General features: G+C 44.5%; 1 protein-coding gene across 3 annotated transcripts in view; it reads right to left on the reverse strand.

Moving 5' to 3' along the window:
• PAK1 (p21 (RAC1) activated kinase 1) overlaps positions 1–17,936 on the reverse strand; it is a 68,997-nt gene extending 51,061 nt beyond the window's left edge. Inside the window, exon 1 of one of the 3 annotated variants that reach the window (XM_052669915.1) lies at positions 17,379–17,936. The gene's annotated coding sequence lies outside the window, so the exon portion shown is untranslated. Of the gene's footprint in view, positions 1–258; positions 337–17,378 lie in introns of those variants that run through there. The other 2 variants (XM_052669916.1, XM_052669920.1) reach the window with 2 other exon arrangements.
• Positions 17,937–20,102: the final 2,166 nt, after the last annotated feature.

Consider the following 20,102-nt stretch of genomic DNA (forward strand, 5'->3'; position numbering starts at 1 on the left):
TTACTGAAGAACAGGTTCAGTTCTCAGGGCCTTGAAATTTTGGGTTACTCCTACACGCAAAGCTCTCCTGCTTCAGCAGTCTAAGTTTTGGCTATTCTGACAAACCCAATTTCAAGCAAGAGGCTTTTTAGGTGTAAGGTTCTTCCTAGTGATTTAACTGCACTAACAACGGAAATGGCACCATTCCCATTCTACCTGCTCATCCCAAAATATTAACTATCCAATCAACAAAGCCTGGTGAGGACTCAAGCCAGGTACCTGAACACACACAGGCCTTGAAAAGGGTGCTTAAGTGGTTTCACCAGGCAGCGCAAATTGTTACACTATTTGTAATTCCTGAATGTAGTTTCATCCTGCTGGATAAACAACAGCATTTCAGTGAGGGTACTTGAGGTGTTGGATGTTTCCTTCCAGAGTTCAGAAAAGCTGAGAATTAAACAGAGTCCCCTTTGCTGAACAGACACAAATTGGGTGCCCAGAAGTTGGAAGCATTTCAAATCCGGTGGTTATTTCTGTTCCTAATCGAGACAGAAGTTATTTGCAAAATTCAGCTAGGAGCTTCAAACCTCCTGCATGCGTTCAGAAGGACTTTTTAAGCAGCTTGGAAAACATGTAACAGCCTCTGCCTGCTTCCTCCCCTGCCCCGTATATATCCAACTATAAAAGCTGCAAGCAGCCTATACAAAAAGCTTTGCCTCTTAGGAAGTGGAACAAAGAACATAACATTCCTGTCTGAGTGCAACAAAAACAGTTTGAACAAGATTTCAAAAGGTCACAGTCGTTGCAGACTCCCAGAACTGGAGGCATCCAGTTGCAATTCAAGCTTTGCAGCTCATCTCTTTCAAGCTTGAAAGCTTGGCTAAGTTTGCAAGTCTTCTGGGGACGCTAAGCAGAGCACCAACCAGAGTGCTTCAGCTCCAGACACCGGCTGCTTCTGAAGCCAAAGAAAACAAAGCAAAAACTTGAAGTACTGAGGATTTGGGGATCTATGCAAGCAAAATCTCACTTCACCCATCATTTTCAGTTATGCAGCTGTCCAGAAAGCATCACAATTTGTATTATGCTTAAGGCTTTCGTATACGAGCATCTTCTAACTCGTGCAGCTTTCACAAAGAACCAACTGTTCACTGCACAATGAATTCACTGACATTTGAAATAAAGAAATATCCTGAAATAGCTGTGGAAGACAAAATGAATAAGGGGTTCTGCAGAAATGGATGATATTTCTTTCTTGGGTTTTATTTTGGCCAATTCTTGCCACCTAAAGAATAGGCCAATAAAACTTCAGGATCCTTTTCTAATTGTTGAACAACACGCAGGAAATGATCGCTCCATAAATCACTACTCATGGGTGATGGAACAGCTGCTCTGCTCCTCCAAGGCTAAAATACCTACAAGGCAACGCAGAACATCTGAAAGCTGCAGTTGCTCTGCTAGCCATCCACAAAGTGGGGACACAGATTAAGTGAACAAGGGGCATGAAGCAGAGATTTGATCTTGGCACCAGGCTGCACCTCTGTCGCCTTCCACTTGACACTCACACTCAAGCCTACAGACTCCCCTACCCAGCAAAACACATCCAAGCTGTGACACGACCATGACATTCCTTTCTGTCTGCTCATTCACTGAGCAGCTGAAGAGCATCTATTCCAGCTGGTTTGTCTTTGCCCCACCTGCTTAATGTTCACAGCAAAAAGGAAAGGTATCTGCCCTATATATCACTGGATGCAATAAACACACACTGCAAACCTTTCAAGGGTGTTTTGCTTCCAAAAAAATAATTGCCAGCCACCGCCAGGTCAGCAGGCCACCACAAGGTCACAACTGTGCTGTCAGTTGCATAACTTCTCCAACATCACATTGAAATTTTGATAATAAGATGGTAAAAACTACTGGTGAAACTACCAGCTTACCTTACCAGGAGAAATGCTTGCTTCTGCAACAAGAAACAAAAAGCATATGCCAGTGACATGCCAAGTTTGACTCAGAAGATTCATTAGCATCTTTACAGAGTTTGTTGCTTGCTTTTTCATATTTCCCTTTGTGCAGAGTGAGAGATCCTCTAATTTACATGACCTGCTTCCAGTACTGCAACAACTGAGTTTTAATATGCTTATCACTTGTTTGTTTTCTCTCTTAAGAAAAAAAAACAAACACACAAGCATCCTGGATTTTCCCTCCTTATTGCACAGAAACATTTTACTCATGTGTTCCCTGTCCCTCTTAGAGTTTAGAACTTAAGTTGAAGTGTGAATGCTCCATTCCTGGAGGTATTCAAGGCCAGGTTGGATGTGGTGCTGGGCAGCCTTGTCTGGTGCCTGAATTAGTGGCAGGGGGGTTGGAACCAGATGATCTTTGAGGTCCCTTCCAACCCAAACCACTCTGTGATTCTACGATTTCTATTTAGAAAAGTAAGAAATACATAATCACTTCTAAAGGGTGACTTCCAGTATTATTTGTTTCACATTTTCAAAGGTTCAGAAAAACACCTTGACCCAATCCCACTAACACTAATAGGTGAGTTTAAATCCCCATTCCCACTATGGGGGCAAACACCTCTGGCAGATCTGCACTCACTGCACCTGAATCTACCCAGAACCCCAAATTAATGCCTCAGGAAAATCAAGGCAACCCCTTTGCCTCAGCTCAACCTCACTGGCTGTCAGCCAGCCCAGGGCCAGTCACACAGCTTGAGAGAACCTCAGGCAGATGAGAATCAGGTCTCCCATCTGTGAGGCAACTGACTTTGCTGGCCTCTTCATCAGACCCTCCGGGCTGTTTTCACTCTCTCATGAGAATCTGGGATAAGAGTTATGTAAAACAGATTCCTCGCCCTTAATTAAAACAGAGTTCACATGCACAACCTGCTGAAGGCAGCATTTTAAAAAAAATAATAATAAAAAAAAAAATAAATCACTTCTGAGGGTTAAGTTGCTTGTAATTTAAAACAATCTCCGTGTGTACTCAAAGGAGTGTCGAATGTTTGCCAGGCACCTGGATGATCACTTCCCCTGAAAAGCTGTAGAAGAGAGCTCTGGGGAAAAGAAAGTCACATAGGCTCTTGCAGAGGCAGTGGAGGTGGGTAAGAGCTGCAAAGCCTGCCACCAAATTCCACCTATTCTGAGGCCACGCGTAGCCATTCTTCACCACAGCGCCAACACGTTCCTCCATCCATTTTAAAATCAATCCCCACAACTTCCCTGGTTGTAATAGCAGGGGATCTAAAGGACAAGGTTCACACTTTCAGTTTTGCACACTGACTTTACCATTTAAGCCTCAGTAACATTCCCTCTCCTCACCAAACAGCTTTTTGCCTCTCCTGTGGGGATGCAGTTCATCTCTGAGACCCTTCTTGCTGCCTTTCTGTTGCTCCACTGCCTGCTTCTTCAGACACAGAGACCAGAACTACACAGCACACAGAAGGTGCAGGTGCACCAAGCATTCATACAACAGTAAAGATACCACTGACCCAATACCAGATGAGGAAGATGGCTTTTTTGGTTACTGCTACGTTGGGATGTTTCCCTCTCCATCCTGAGAAGTGAAATTACACCCAGTGTTTTACTTAGAAGCAAAGAATCATTAATGTTGGAAATGACCTCTACGATCATCAAGTCCAACCCTAACCCTTCCCCATCATGCCCACTGTCCTTCAGTGCCACATCTCTGTGGTTCTTGAGTCCCTGTCCTTAGAGCTGTTCCACCACCTCCCTGTTCAGCCTGTGCCAATGCCTCACCACACTGAGAAAAAAATTTCCTAATATCCTACTTGAACCTCCTCTGATGCAACTTCAGGCCATTATCTCTCATCCTATCATTGTTACCTGGGAGAAGAGGCCGACCCCCACCTCATTACAACCTCTTTTCAGGGAGTTAGAGAGAACTGTAAGGTCTCCCCTAAGCCCCCTCTTCTCCAGACTGAACAATCATTATCCATTCAGCTTTCAAACTACAAAACCACCTCTGCTCCAAGGTTGGAAGAGTTTCACATCTTGACAAAAGTCTTCAGAAATTCCAAATATACTTCATCCACTTTAACCCCATTCTTAACAAGACCCTACAGAATTTCACAGGGTAGTGCAGCAAGATTTTCATTTTCAGAAGCCACACTGACTCTTTTCCAGCAGAAAACATTTACCCATGTGTTCAGAGACCCATATTTCAGATCTGAAAACTGGTATCATGACTGTGCAGTGTGTGGTTCCCAGGATCCCCTCAAGAGTCCTTTTTATAGATGGGAATTACGCTGGCAACAACCCAGTCCTCTGGCACAGCAGCAGTCTATAGCAATGAATGATACAGGCTGGCCAGCAGTTCCGCAGTTTCACATTCAAGTTCCTCAGGACTCTGAGATGAATGCCACTCAATCCTGCTGACTCATTATTTGGTCTAATTTTTGTTTCATATTTACCTCAAATTAATTTTTCTGACCTACTGGTTACAGCACGCTTGGTGTTAGCATGTCTGCAGTATCTTCAGAAGTTAAGACTGATAGAATCAAACCTCTGGAAGGGCTTCATCAACTCCAACTGTACCCAAACTCCAACTTTCTACACTGCTGTCACCAAACACCCCCAAGTGTACCCTAAGAATCATTTGCGTTGGAAGGGATTTTTAAAGGCCATCTAGTCCAACTCCCACACTACCCTGCACAGGCACTCGTAGAGCACAGACCAAAGTTTTCCTTCTTTCACACCCTCCATTCCATGCCAATTAGACTCTGCAGAAGCCCATAAACACTCCTGCTCTCCTCATTTTATAAAATCAACCATGCACATAGGCTTATAACTTCCTCTTGAGTCGATCTTGCTAGCCCCACAGCCACCCTTACTGCTTTTCCTCAATCTCCTTCTGTTAATCTGCTAGAAATAACAGGGATCAAAGGCAGCAGTTACTTAACAAAAAAAAATCTCACCTCTCAGGCTGACTAGTAACATCAGACCCAATTTCCAGAAAGATATTTAAGAGTCTTTAAAAATACTTCACTAGCTTGGGTGCCAAATCCCAACAGCTTCCAAGGGAATCAAGCGCCCACAAGCTTTCTGGGTTCCCACTAGATGCCTACCCACAGCTTTTAGAAATGCTCTGCTTTTGCTCTCAAGGTTAGAAATGCTGCTAAGACAACCCCTAAATGCCCCCACTGACACCCATAGGCTACTGCCAGAGTTACGGCCCCAGGTTATCAAAAGCACCTTTTTTGCTTTTGATTCTTCATGTACAGGTCTTACTGAATACGTCCTGCACAGTTCCTGACAATGTGAAAAATTCTCATCTTGTTTTCATCCCGACTACGGGCTCTGAGGCACAGACACTGCCAGCCTCTCCACCCATATTTCAGGCTATTCAGATATGTGTTTTCCTGTTCCCCTTTGCGCCTGCTGCTTCTGTGTTGCCCTTTTCACCTGCACAACAGAAGAAAGAACCCTACCCCTCCAGCATGCTTGTTTTATTCTCCCTGTGAGCCTTTATAAGCAGTGCTGAGGTGGAAGGCGACAGAGAAGGGCAGCGCCTCAATGAGGAAGCCAGGATGGTTTGTACAGGAGATGACTCCTGCACTACACCGTTTTAATTACAAGCTGAAGGACTGCAAGGAAGGAGCACTAGAAAACAACAGGATTATATAAAAACACAATGTGTGAATGGCAGCAGCATTAGCAACTTAATTCTGTCTTGGATTAAAACTTGTTTCAGCTGGACACCAAGAAGTTTTGTCTTAGCTGACTGTTTCTAACCTGCTATAGAAAGCATCCTTCCAATTTTGAACCATCATTTCAAGATTATTGGGAGCCATGTAATGCTCACAAGACATTATGCGGGCAAGAGACAGAAAAAACCCAAAATGCTCTCATACATTACAAAATAGATTCTGAAAGCATCCTCTGGTCAAAGTCCTTAGAGCATGGCAGGGATTGCAAATATTGTGCTTCCGCACTGTAGCATGGAGCCCAGGCTGAGGAGAAGAGCACAAAGAGAGCAGTAGGAAATGTATGTGCCAGTTGGGATTTTCTGTCAAGCCTTTTGTCTCCGAAACATATTTACTGAAGACAGAGAACCAGTCAGAGAGTTAAAACCCATTTTGTTGCAAGGATTTTCAGATACTGAGCATAAGCAGAAGCAGCAGGAGCTGAATGTGCATAGGGTAGAGGTTTAGAGAGCTTGGGGGCAGATGTAGTTAAGAACAAAACAACAAGAAATGAAAAGCTACACAAAGCAGGCACCCCAGCAGGTAGATCTTTCAAAAGTAAAAACACTCATTTATGAACTAACTCTGAGAAGCTCCAGATTTGCTCTCATGTCTTACAATCCTTACAAAGAATTGTTAAGGAAAACCACTAAGATCACTAAGTTCAACTACCAACCCGTCCCCACTGTGTCCCTCAGTGCCACATCTCCACAGTTCATGACCACATCCAGTGCCTCCACCACCTCCTTGGGGGCTCTGTTCCACTGACTGACCATTCTCCCTGAGAATAATATTTTCCTAATATCCAACCCAACCGCCCCCTGGCACAAATTGGGGCCATTACTTCTTGCCTTAGCGCTGTTTCCTGGGAGAAGATGCTGACCTCCCCTTCACTACATCCTCCTTTCAGGAAGTTGTAAAGGGCAATAATGTCTCCCAGACTCTATTCTTCTCCAGACTGAATAATCCCAGTTCCCCCAGCCATTCCCTATAAGACTTGTGCTCCAGAACTTTCACAGCTCTGTTGTCTTTCTCCAGATATTCCCCAGGGCCTCAACATCTTCCCTGCAGTGAAGGGCCCAGAAATGAACACAGCACTCGAGGTGCAGCCTCACCAGAGCTGAATGCACAGGGTCGATCAGCTCCTGCTCCTGCTGGCAACACTATTTCTGATACAAGGCAGGATGCCATCGGCCTTCTTGGCCACTTGGGCACAATGCTGGCTCACATTCAGCTGAGCATCAACCAACACCCTCAGATCCTCTTTTTCCATGCAGCTTTCAGCCACTCTGCCCCAAGCCCACGGTGCTGCATGGGGTTGCTGTGACCCAAGTGCAGGACCCGGGACTTGCCCTTGTTGAATTTCATCCCATTGGCCTCAGCCCAGGAGTGCAACCTATCCAGGTGCCTCTGAAGGGCCTCCCTACCCTCAGGCAGATCTGCACTTCTCAGATGGGTGTCATCTGCAGACTTACTAAGGGTTCACTCATCAATAAAGATACTAAATAGGGCCAGCCCCATCCAGGTTCCTAAGCCACAGAAGCTCTAGGATCTTTAATATGACACTGCATGTCACTCTGTTAAGTATTCTTCCAGCTCAGCTCACAGCCAAGTGCTGAAGAGGAAAAGCAACCTTGCCTTTGGATGGCAGCATGCCTTGATGAGCTCAGCTCTGTCAAGCTTCGCCCTGTAACATTGCTTCCCAGGGAAACTCAAGCACGCTCCCAGCAGGTGGAGAGGGAGACATCTCATCTTTTCAGCACATAGTCCATCCCCAAGAAAATGCAAGTTCAGAGTTATACTTTTAATGTGGTCAACTGAAAACGATTATGAGAAGGAAAACAGCTGCCAGCAGCTACATCTTCACTCTATAGCTTTGTAATGAGATGGGGTGGAGGTGGCCAGTTTCTGGAAAAAGGCAAAAAAGCATCTAATCTGTTAATCAAGAACAGTGCAATACCAACCACAGAGTCTCTCCTTCTGAATTTATAGGGTTAGTTCCTAAGGAATTTAGGATTGCAGCTGTCACAGAGAGGACAAACAAAAACCAGTGTAAGTTATGCTACAGAAGCCTTTCACTGCTCACCCCATTCACATCCCAGTGGAAAGAAAAACGTTAAGTTCCCAAACAGAGAAATGTGTTAATTTTTTGAATCATGAAGGTTGGAAAAGAGACCATTCAGATCATCTAGTCCAACCATCAACCCATCACCACCATGCCCACTAAACTGCTGAGAAAGGAGGATGACAGAACAGAGATCACACATGCTCATCCTACTGGATTTCAGGGGATTTGCCTTTGCCTACAGGAGGTGCAGACGGAACAGATTTGGGGATCTCAACTCTTCAAAAACAAACACAGCTACACCGCAAGTAGGATGAGATCACCTTGCTGAAGTCACTGCTCCTGGATACTGAGCCAAAATAACAGGGTGGGATTGTGAGAGCGACCGAACATCAGCAGATATGCAAGATCTGCACTGCAATACTAAGCACAAAGCTGATGACAGAAATAAGTATGATGTTAAAGGCATACAGCCACTCACTCGGATGAGATTATTTTAATCTCTGTGACCATTATCTCCTGAACTGATGCATTTATGCTGCTTGAGAGCATATGAACAAATTTTTCGGGCAGTGGGAAGAGAAAAAGCCTCACATGAGCACTGGTGGTGGCATTTGGACTAAGTCCGAGGATGAATAAGTACTGGACCAGAAGGCAGGAAGGGCTCTCTTGCAGGATGTACCTAATGCCTAACGTTACAAAGGATTTGTTCCTAAAAAAGCAAAAGGGCATCTAAAAGAAAACTGATAATGTAAATTAAGCAAAAATAATAATAATAATAAAAAATCATGATTCTGACAATTCCCAAATCAACTGCAGGAGATGAAGAAAACTCAAGCTGAGATCACTTAAACATTATTATTGTTGTTTTAAGTAGCCTATAACTTTAAATGAAGTCATCGCAGACAAGAAAAGGCATTTTTGGTCAGACCAAGTCAATGACTAAATTCTTACAGATATGGTCATCACTTCTGAATGTTTTTTTCTTTTGCAACCCCTGGACACAATTCAGAGACACAAACACAGAAGAAATGAAAAAGCTGGCACTCGGAAGTCATCAACAACAGAAAGAAAAATGTAATGGGATTTCTCATCTTTAAACTTCCCCTTAGCTTCCGTTCCTGCCCCTCTCTCCAAAACCCCTCTTCACCAGGAATAAATCAGAAACAGTTTTGGGAGAGAGGGCTGTTAATATGAGCTGGCAGGATGCTGTTTCAGCAAGGATAACTTTCATGCAAGCCAGAAGTCCCCACTATGACAGCGCAGTGAGTCACCTGATGACAAGCTATTGAAGCATTTAGGCACTGTTTTTAATTCTAAAAATTGACACTGTTTTGCTGTGTCTAACTGGAGGATGTGCCTTTATTGAACCTAGAATTCAAACACTGTCTCTGGCCGTCTGCCTCCATTTAAAGACAGCCTACACAGAAGAATATACTGTTTGTGTTCTGCTTTCATAGAATCATACGATCCTTCCGGCTTCCAGAAGAGCCCTGGAGGAATCCAAGCTTTTTTGCTTTTTCTTCTAGAAGGACAAGCAATTCCCAGCCCTATCCTCACCTCTTCAGCCTTTCTGAACGACATCAGCACATTTTAAAATTTCCATGTCCCATCAGCAAAACTGCCTTCTCCAAAGAGGCAGGCCATGAGTTTCTTCCCCCTATCCAACCTTTATCCCCCTGCAGAGCCCTGAAGCAGCTGCTTCTTAGTGGGGTGGAACACAAAGCAAACTACCTCCCTACTGCTCATCTTCAGGATCACAGATGGTTTAGGCCTCCATTTCTCATCAGCCTTGTGGGTGTCCAGGGAAAGTAGAGCTGGACAGGAGATGAACAGTGTTACTGTAGAAAGGGGGCAGGAAAAGAAAAAAAAAGAAGAAATAGGCTTTAAGAGATATAGTTAAGGAATGAAGATAGAGGGTGGGAGGGAAAAAAAAAAAAGTCAAAAGCATACAGAAGGAATCATAGATATATCCCAAGTTGGAAGGGACCCAAAAGGATCACTGAGTCCAATACCTGCAGAAGTTAGTTCCCACATATGCACCAAATTACATTTAATATGACTGTCAGTGCTCCCAGATATGAAAGGAGAGACAGCAGTTTGACATTGCCAGGCTGCAGCTTCATCAAGATGAAATGTCAGCTTAATGTTGCTCATAAAATGTCTTCAAAGGCTTATTTAGGATCATGAGATAGGGATTGAAGGCAGCCTCAAAAAATAATGCTATTCCTACTCTCTCAGACTCTTCTGGCACTGGTTTCACAGTGGAAGAAACTTCTGCTGCTTTTTAGGAGTTTAATATGGCCCTTTTAATCATCATCCCTGCTATTAAAGGATTCAAAGTGGCATGGGAGAAGAATCTGTTAAGATACAGAAAAGTAAGAGATTGCAGGTTTTTCACCTGTCATCTTATTACCAAGACAAATGGATTGATGTAACAATGAGAAATTTGATGAGCCAGAAATTAGAAGAGATTTTTTTATTAGATCAGTATAAGTGCAGTACAGTGCTGCAGTACCTCCTCCTTCCTCCCTTCACTTCTCTGGCTTCTGTAAAGCTATCAACTCAAGATGTTAGTGATTGAGCAGAACTAAGTTCATAGCATCATAGAACAAAGCCCCTTCCAAACCAAGCCAAAGATCATGTAGTGCCAGCCCCCCTGCTGCAGGGAGGGTTGCCATGTTGCCAACCACTACATCAGGCACCAGCTCAGGCTGCCCAGGGCCCCATCCATCCTGGCCTTGAACACCTCCAGGGATGGAGCATCCACAACTTCTGCTGTTAATAAACTCCCTGAATTTTAAAACGCCGCAGAATCCTTCACTTTCCCACACAAAGTTAGGAACTGAAGGCTCAACCACACTTAAACCTCATTATTTAAGTCTCCAAGGCACACTTGGATCAAATCCTGTCACTCTTCCTGCAGACAGGAGTGGGAGAAGTCTCCCTTGTGTGACACAGATTTTTACATAGCCTTCACATCTCCAGAATCTTGGAGCTTAACAGAAAGACCAAACACCTTCACACACACCCATAAAACGCATTAAGATTTACCAAAAAAGCTCAGCAGTTACTTAGATTATCAGAAATGGGATGGTTTAAACAAAGTGCTCTGCAGCACCACCATCCCCCATGCCTACCCCTCTTCGTTCAGCTCCCACTGCTTTCCCTTAATCATCACTGATGGGTTGACAGTTGGACTGGATCATCTTAAAGGATTTTTCCAACCTGAACGATTCTACAATCTGCTGCTGTGGTTGCAAGGCCACAGGAGCAACACTGAAATTGAACTTACATCTCATTCCCAAGTGGGATTGAAGACAAGCACAACAGCAGGGCAAGGCAGAGATGTGAACTCTAAGTTTGTGGTTAACATTTTGTGGTTTAAACAGGAAAGTTTGCTTTCCTGGGTAGTCTGGCAATAAAATTCAATCAAACTGTTGTGGAAAAAAAGAGTTAGCAGTGACCACATCCATGAGAATGCCATTCAGTACAGCCCTCAGAGAATCCATAGTAAACAATCATTCCAGGGTCTTTATTTTAGGTCTTCCAGCAGCCTCATTCTTGCATGGAAACCAAATATTCCTACAGCAATTCCTGACTTCAGCAAGAAGTGCCAAGAGTGGAGTGCCTCGAACCACCTGCAGGAAATCCTTTATTAGAGATATTATTTAAACAAAGTCAGAGATCCACGTTGGAAACAAGCCTGAAGTCATCAAGACCTGTAGACTGAAAAGTACATTTCTGTATTATAAAGGCCATAGAACATATTTCTAAACATAAAGAAAACTGTGACACTCTTCACGAGCCAACACTCCCATTCACACTTGTTTCCTGAGCTTAAATAAAGGCTTGTTTTTATGTGCTGTGTTTTAAATGGATCTGCCTGATTTTCTAGCAATTAGCAAGTATTTAAATATCTGCCTTTTGACCTCAACTGCAGTCTTTATTTCAACGACATGCTGATTCAGATCACTCTCAGTTAAGGCACCTTTCAGTTTGTACATGCTACGTGTAAGTCCTGCAGTTTACTGAAAACAGTGGCCTACTAAAGATAATGTTTGCTAGAATAAGACATAGCCAAACTTGGGCTACAGGAAGAGTTAACACATTCTGTGGTTTGCAAAGGAAATGATGCTAAAATTCAGCTTGAGTGAGGTGTTCCTGAAAGAATAAGGATGTATAACTTGTTCTATTTCCAGAAGAAACTGCAAAATGTAATGGGTGTTTTATAATTGAGTGTCTTATTAAAATTAATGAACTAATCAATATTGCATTTCAAATTCTGACATGCCCATTTGCTGCTAATTCCTTTTTTTCCTATGCACTCCCTGGTCTTTGCAGCTGCTACCTGACTGTTAAATTTACCTTTTATTATGAAGGAACACCAGAGTTCAGACTCAGGTGAGCAGCTCAATGAACTAGAAAAAGCAAAAGATAAATTACAAGTCTGGCCTCGTACATTTTTCCCCTTCTACATCAACACAGAGGGTTACAGAGCTCAGTAATGGCCTCAAGCCCATGCTGCATCTTACAAAGAATCACAGCCACGAGCTGAAACAAACTAATAGCCTCAGTAGTAGTGACTGGATTTACTGAGACAGAAAGATCTACTCCTCCCCACTGCTGATGGAGGAAACCAGTTTATTCTTCATTCCAAACAAGACTGAGTTATGGATGCACATGAATTCTACACTCAGCTCTGACTTACAGCTTCTCCAAAGCAAGACTGAAGTAAGACATTCTTGAAATACCTCCTAAAGGCAAAGGATAGATTCATTCTGGCACAAAGCCTTTGAATTCAGCTTGCTGGTGAAACTGCATGTTCATTTACAGCTAGCTGGGAAAAATAAATTCAAGTTTTATAAAAGCAATTACTTTTCTTCTCTCTCGACAAGGAGTTTGGGCTAAATGGCCAAGGCACTCATATTTTGAGAACGTGCATTTGGTAATCTGCAAGTATAGAAAATAATTTATACTGGAAATTCGTTATGCTAAAGAACCAACAAGGTATTTCACATCATACAAAGCTTTCTGCATACAAACGAGGAGAAAAACCACGTGCAGTAAGACACCAGTTCCAATGAAATACGCTTCTCACTCCAGCTCCTGCTTCATGAATAGAATCCAAGCCCTGAGAAACAGCTCTATCTTGTAAGAGAGCCGTCATACCAAATATCCTGTGCCACTTACAGACATTAAGAGAACCAACAGTTCAAACCCTACTCACACTTCCAGAAAGTAACTCCAAGTCCCAAAGTGGTGCTGTTACAACTCTGGATGCCAGACTGTATCTTAAATTTTTCTATCCAGGAGTTGGACCTGATGATCCTTATGGATCCCTTCCAACTCAGGACAGCCTGTGACACAGAATCACAGAATGGCCAGAGTTGGAAGGGACCTCATGGATCATGAATCTCCAACCCCTCTGCCATATGCAGGGCCGCCAACCTCCACGTTTAATGCTGAACCAGGCTGCCCAGGGCCCCATCCAACCTGGCCTTGATTCTTGATTTTCCTTGACTCTATGATTCTATTTGATTTTACTTCTCTCTGCTGCCATCTGTAAAGTCACCAAGAGCCATGATTCTACCTCAACTGTAAACTGTGGAAAGGCACTACATGCATCAGGCAGGAGACAATGCTTCAGGTGAACCTGGAATGACACTCCCTGCTCTAAAAACACAAATATGAACACTTGTTATTTTTATACTCCATTTTCACTTTAGATTACATGTATGGATTAACTTTATAAAGAAGAGAACAGAGGATGAAACAAGGTTTTATACCCCACACAATGCATACCTGCCTCTTGATTTGTTAGCCTCATAGTTGAAGGCCAAGATCAAGAAGATTTTAGTAGCTACATCATGAACTTCAGTATATATACATATGTATATACACACACACATCACATGCCACGCTTCCTATACCTTAACTGAGATCACAGGGTGTTATTATGGGAGAAATTCTTTCCTTTCTGAAAGAACATTTGATTACTACTTGTGCAATCTTCTCCTTTGGTCTGTTTTACCCAAAATACAACCTTTCCTCTGTCCCATCAGCAATTTCTCCTCCTTGACAAAAGGATGCCTCACTTACCACCACCTGACTTCAGTAATTCTAGAAGAGAAGTAGGAAAAACAATGATTTTTAAGGGAGTTATATCAGTGTAAGAGTGAAATAAGCTGGCTGTGTAGCAGGTCCAAAGAGCACAGATTGTGAGAAGGAAGGAAACCATGGAAGGACAGTTGCTGTTTAACCTGTGTCTCAGACAAGATGTAAGAGACACAGAAAGGCCATCGTTTGCTGTACGATGGGAAGAACAGAACACGTGGATTGCCAGCTTAAACAGCTACTCCAGAGCTTCAGTAACTTACGAGAAGTACATTGGTACATAAACAAGACCTGAATACTTCCACTGTTTCTTTGAATTCCCCTGGAAACGCACTTCATCAGATAGCTTTTTTGCTTCCTCTTGCACCACCCCAGCAAACAATTGCTAAAACGAAAGGAGCTAGAGAAAGCTATGCAAGAATACCAGTGCATTTGTTAGCACAGCTGCTTGGATCCCCAAATCGAGATGAGGAAGCAATACTCTCAGCTCTCTGCTCCATGTACAACGCAGTAACAGTGAGATCCAGGGGACCAGCATGAGCAGAAAGAGCAATCTGCATTTTTAGAGTGCAACTCACTGACCTATTTTAAAACACCTACCGGGGCATCGTAGAATCATGATGGCTGGAAAAGGCAACTAAGATCACCAAGTCCAGCAGCCAACCATCACCACCAGCCATTAAACCATGTCCTCAGTGCCACATCTACACGTTTCTTGAACACCTCCAGGGACGGCGACTCCACTGTCTCCCAAATGATGATAAATTATAATACTTAGCATGTCCTCTAAGAGCCTTTTTCTTACTAATGAGTAAATCCCGGTTAGCATAAATAGTGTTGGTGTGTTTCAAGCTACCTATTCCTAAAGAGCACCACATGCCTTTTGCTCAGGAGGGAAGAATTGATCGCTGTGCCTTACGCACTGCATCACTGAGCATCTGCTGCCAGCCCTGGTTCTGCTCCCACTGGGAACGGGGCTTCAAAGCACCTCCCCCCAGGTGAGAGCTGTGCAAGTCCATATGAAATGCAACACACTAGATAATTTTCTCCATAAGCACAAGCCCTTGCCATCAAGCAGAACACTTCTACATTCTTCCCAATTCCACACAGAGGTTGAACACGCAAGCAAAGCTCCTGGGCAAGCACAGAAAAAGGCACAGTACATTTCTGACACGCAGTATTCTTTCCCCTTCCCAAAGAGGTAAAAAACAAGAGAGATTCGTGCATGTGTCAAAGGTCTAACAATGCAAGACTTAAAGAAATACGGCTTTTGTTTACAGATGCTTGGTCTCAGGCTGTTTTCTTATACTTCCTCACAAAGCATGGTTGCTTTCAGACCCTTTACGAAGTCTATTTACTTCTGTTATCACCTGCTGTTGACAGGATGAACTGTAAACCCAGACCACTCGAAGGGTGGAGCTCAGCATCATTTCTGTTTTGCTAACCAGAAAAGTCTATTTTTATAGGTGTTTCAATATGCTCATAAGAATGTAAGGGAACTGGGCCATCACAGCCATGGTTACAAAATAACGAAACTTCCCACACCTATGAAGGTGCAAAACAGAGAAAGAAGCCACACTGAAGCTCACTCATATCTTCAGTTAAACAAAAACAAAACTGCTTAAGAAACCAGGTGTAATTCATGCACTTGCAGTCAAAGTTGAGGAAAGCTCTGCACAAATCTGAGAAAGAATCCACAAGAATCAGCAATAATGCAACAGATCTTTGGGGCAAAACAACATGTTTGTATTTCCAGTGCAATCAAAGCAGTCAGAAAAGCAATAGACAAGCAGTATATTTTATCATAAAATCATAGAATCATTTGAGTTGGGAGGGACCTCTAAAGACCATCTGATCCAACTGTGCTGCAATGAACAGGGACACCACAGCTCCATCAGATGCTCAGAGCCTCATCCAGCCTGACCATGACTGCATCCAGGGATGGGGCACCCACCACCTCTCTGGGCAACCTGTGCCAGTGCCTCACCATCCTTAATGTAAAAAACTTTTTCCTTATATCCAATCTAAACCTCCCCTCTTTTAGTTTGGAGCCATTTCCCCTTGTTCTCTCACATCATCCTCTGTTACAGAGTGTCCCCTTCTTTCTTACAGCCCTTTTTCTGCCTAACCCAGTGAAAACACAGAGGGAAAAGTAATGCCTAACCACCCAGTGGACACACACATGAGCTGCTCCACACGGATGAGTTTTTCCAGCCTTACCCTAAAAAGCTTTGAGTAAGACAAAAGCACCCAAACAACGGGAAGGCTGTTAGAGCAGCAGATAGGGTGATGCTCGCTGCTGCACCAGGCAACACCAGGAAACTCCAGGTAAGGAAAGCAGGGAGGCGGTTCAGTGAAAGGCATCCGTGAGTCACTGTACAAAGAGTAATTGCAAGCAAGGAGAACAAACAGTCTCCCTCCCGTGCCCAGCACAGCCATTTCACCAGCTACAATGTCTGCTTTCACTTTAAAAAGCTTGGCAAGAACTAAACAGCTTCTACAGTTGTTCTTACATACGCACACAGTGTACTTAATCACCACCTAAAGTACATGCCTTACAGCTGGTAACAAGCAGAGGTCTTGACATCTATTTATTTAAAAATCTTGCTGCTGGAGGTAATGTCTGAGTAAGGATCAAGCAATGCCCAGCAGAAGCAGATACACCGTGACACACACACGGATGGAGCCAGCTCTTCCCACTAATCGTGGATTTTAAGCCCTTTGGATAACAAAAGCAGCAAAAGCAAGGATTGCAAGCATGGGAGAGCTGCGGGTTTCCATGCACTGAGGAAAGGACGAGAGTTGCTGCCCTTCGCCCTGCGGTGCTGCCTCTCCTTGGGGCTCCGAGGAGCACCCAGAGGTGCCACCCAACTCGCAAGGTCTCCTCGCTGCCGTTCGCTCCCTTATCCGAGCCGGAGGGGGGGCTGGATCGGAGACCTCAAGAGATCCCTTCCAATCCAAGCCGTGCCACGATCTTAAGTTCAGCTTTGCCGTTAAGATCTTGAATAACAACAGATCTCACACACGGAACGGAGGGGGCTAAGGAGAAACACGCTCCCACGTCTGCATCCCTACCATAGAGCCACACACAAAGCCCGAGGCTGCATCACTCAGCACGGGGTCGGCTCTTCAACTCTTTGTGTTCTCTCCCCCCCCACATCCCACAGCCCCCAGAGCCCCTCCAGCCACAGCCAGCACCAGGCGCGGGCTGAGCCCCGATTTCCCCCCCTCCAACCTCTACCCCGAGACCGCAAGAGGCTCTCGATCGCACAGCCCGAGGCTGGATACAACTCCCTTTGTTAAATGAATGAGCTGGGAAAGCAGGAGGGAGGCAATCTCACCCCCACCCCCTTTCTTAAATTGAATGGAAAGGGGAAGAAGAAAAAAAAAAGAGAGAGAGAGAAGAAAAATAAGAACCCAACCGCTCAACCTCTTTGCAAACTTTCCAGTTGTAAAAAAAAAAAAGAAAAAGAAAAAAATCGGGGAGGAAATCCCCGGCCCGGCAGCACTCACCTTCCGCCCGCTGCAAGGTGCCGCCCGCTCTCTGCCCTGCCCGCTCCCCGCGGCCGCCCGGCGCCGCCTCCCCGCGTCCTCCCCGCTGCCATTGGCTCCGGAGGGGTCCAAGGGTCCGCCCCCTCCACCAAGGTGGGCAGCCCAGAGCTGGGGGAGAAGTTTGGGGTCGGTGGGTTGTGTTGGAGCTTTGAGATGGGCTGATCGTTCGGTGTCCGGTACCTGGAGCTGCTGTTGGTGAGGGGCGTCAAGGATGGTTCGCGATTACGGTGATAACGACGAGGAAGGGGATCGCCGGTAGTCGTGAGGCGCTGCAGTGACTTGGTTTCTGTTCTTGGTATCTCAGAACCGGCTCCATTAGGGACCGTGTGCACGCAGATCCAAAAAAGGAAAGAAGGGAAACGGGCTCTGCTCTGCTGCTGTGCTGCACAGCAGGATGTGCGTATCGCAGGGATGTTACTTCATACTGCAGGAGATTGGGGTTCGCTCTCCCCACGATGTAAAGCTCACAGGAAACTTATCCCCACAGTTAGCAGGAGTGTTCAGCTCCACGCTTATGCTCTGCTGGGAGAGGAGAAGAGATGGGACTTGATCACAGGCATTCAGGAACAGGAAACGGTGAGGCCGTCTAGACATAGAGATGTCACACACTAAGTGGAGCAGGTAGATACATGGGAGGGAAATAATGCAGGTCACCGCATCAGACCTGCTCTTACACTGGCACAGCATGCCCGTATACAGCAGCACAGCCTTGCCCTTCCCTCCTGTATCAACGTTTATCAGTTCCCCTGATAAGTTTGTTCGGGAACTTCAGCAGCAATAAATGAATCCGACTGAAACACACAAATAGAGGAAGTGAGAACACAAGGAGTGGCAGGGAAGGTTGGAGTGCAGCAGAGCTGATTTCAATCTGCTTAGAATCACGCTTAAAATTACTTCCCCCTTGATACAGGAACCCCCAGGTAAGTGGGAGTCATGCCTACATGATCACTGCAGTGAGGAAAACTGCACAGCTGAGCTCAAATTCCATACTGCAAAGGAAGCACACAGAGCTGAAGTTAGAAATGAGCACAGCTCCTCTTCCATCCCAAACCGAGTCCTGAAGAGTGACTCTGTCTGTACTCTATATCAGAAATCCTCTTAAGAAACAAGGATGCACCCTGATAATTTTGTTTTGAAGTTTTGAAGGCAGGCAGGAGATTGGTACAAGGTACTCCTAAGCATGTCCTCTCTGCAAGATATCTAACCAAATACATTTATCTAACCACCTGGCAGTGAAATGGAGAATGGTGATAGCAGGTTACTGGCAGTGGCTGGCCTAAGGCCTAGCCCAAAATCAGCCCGTGGATTGCTCTAATAGCCCCTGCTATGGCTGCTTTTATATCTGTATCCAGATCTCAGAACTTCTTTCTCTACCGTGTTTCAGAGAGGATTCCCAAACATTTGGCAGAAGGGCTGTTTGAAATGTCCATGCACTGTGGCAGAATGGGACAGGGAGCTACTGCTGCAAACCAGAATTTGTACTTGAGAGAGGAATGAGTGAAATGCAGATCATTTATTTGCCTTGTAAGTCCTCAGAGCGGAGAAAGTGCTCAGGGGGAATTTCATAGAAATGATTCATCTTGCCTTGTACTCGGGATAAACTCAGATGGCCCTTTTCCAATATGGGTAAAAAGGGTTTTCTTATATCTCAAAAGGGTCTCCCATTTTCAATATGGGTGAAAAAGGGTTCTGTGGGAGACCAGTCCTGGCCTCAAAGACCAACACTGTTCATTTTTTTTATACTTTAGATGTAGAGCAGAGAGAGGAGCCCAGATGTTGTGGGGCACAGCCTGACAGTTTATTCTCTAAGAAGTTTATTCTCAGCGAGACCAGCATTGATGGTTCATACCATGCTGTGCATCTTTGCTCCTATGCTCCCTGCATTGTGTCAGCGTGGCTGTGTGCACCTGGGAGGGATCAGCAAACTTCTCCACCTAAAGTTTCCAGTAAGATTTTCAGGCAGATCAAATCCCCAGGCCTAGATTGAAATGATGCACAGGGAATGGAGGGGCATGTGAAGTCACAGGACTGAGGGACAGTAACTTGCTGTGGTGAACTGATTTAATCACCTGCAATCATCTGTCCACTCCTTTAACCTACTCGAGCAATTACAGACAAGTTGGCCTCAGCCTACAAGGAATCAGAGATCATGAATATCTTGAAGAATTGTCACAAATAGAGAGAAACTTAATGACAAATCTCTAAGACTTAACAGTCAGGCAATGATTGGAAAAAGGTAGGGAAGGGAAGGGAAGGGAAGGGAAGGGAAGGGAAGGGAAGGGAAGCTCCTCAGCCAAAGACCTAGCTAACAAGATTGAAAAGTTGCAAGTAATAGCAAGCAAAACTGAAGGTGACAGTAGGTCAGCATTCTACCATCTCGAGGTCTCTCAACCAGTAAATCAGAATTAAATCCAGCAAAATAATGCTTTTACAGTGGTGTGAAGTGATGAAGAAACTGGACTATGATTCATCACTGCTCTATGTATCATATAAACTTATACAGCTCTGCAAAACATGCACAAAACACTTCAAAATCAGAACCATCTCCTTTTCATTCCACTTTGTTGAGATAAAATAATAGATTAAAGCAGCAAAAATTGTGTTTCTTGGTGCAAAACTATGATGCTCAAGAGCAAATGCCTATTTCTAATGAATGCATGCACAGGAGCAGCAATCTTTAGCTTT

The sequence above is a fragment of the Tympanuchus pallidicinctus genome, unplaced genomic scaffold, assembly GCF_026119805.1.
Source record: "Tympanuchus pallidicinctus isolate F22 unplaced genomic scaffold, pur_lepc_1.0 scaffold11, whole genome shotgun sequence".
Lineage (NCBI taxonomy): Eukaryota > Metazoa > Chordata > Aves > Galliformes > Phasianidae > Tympanuchus > Tympanuchus pallidicinctus.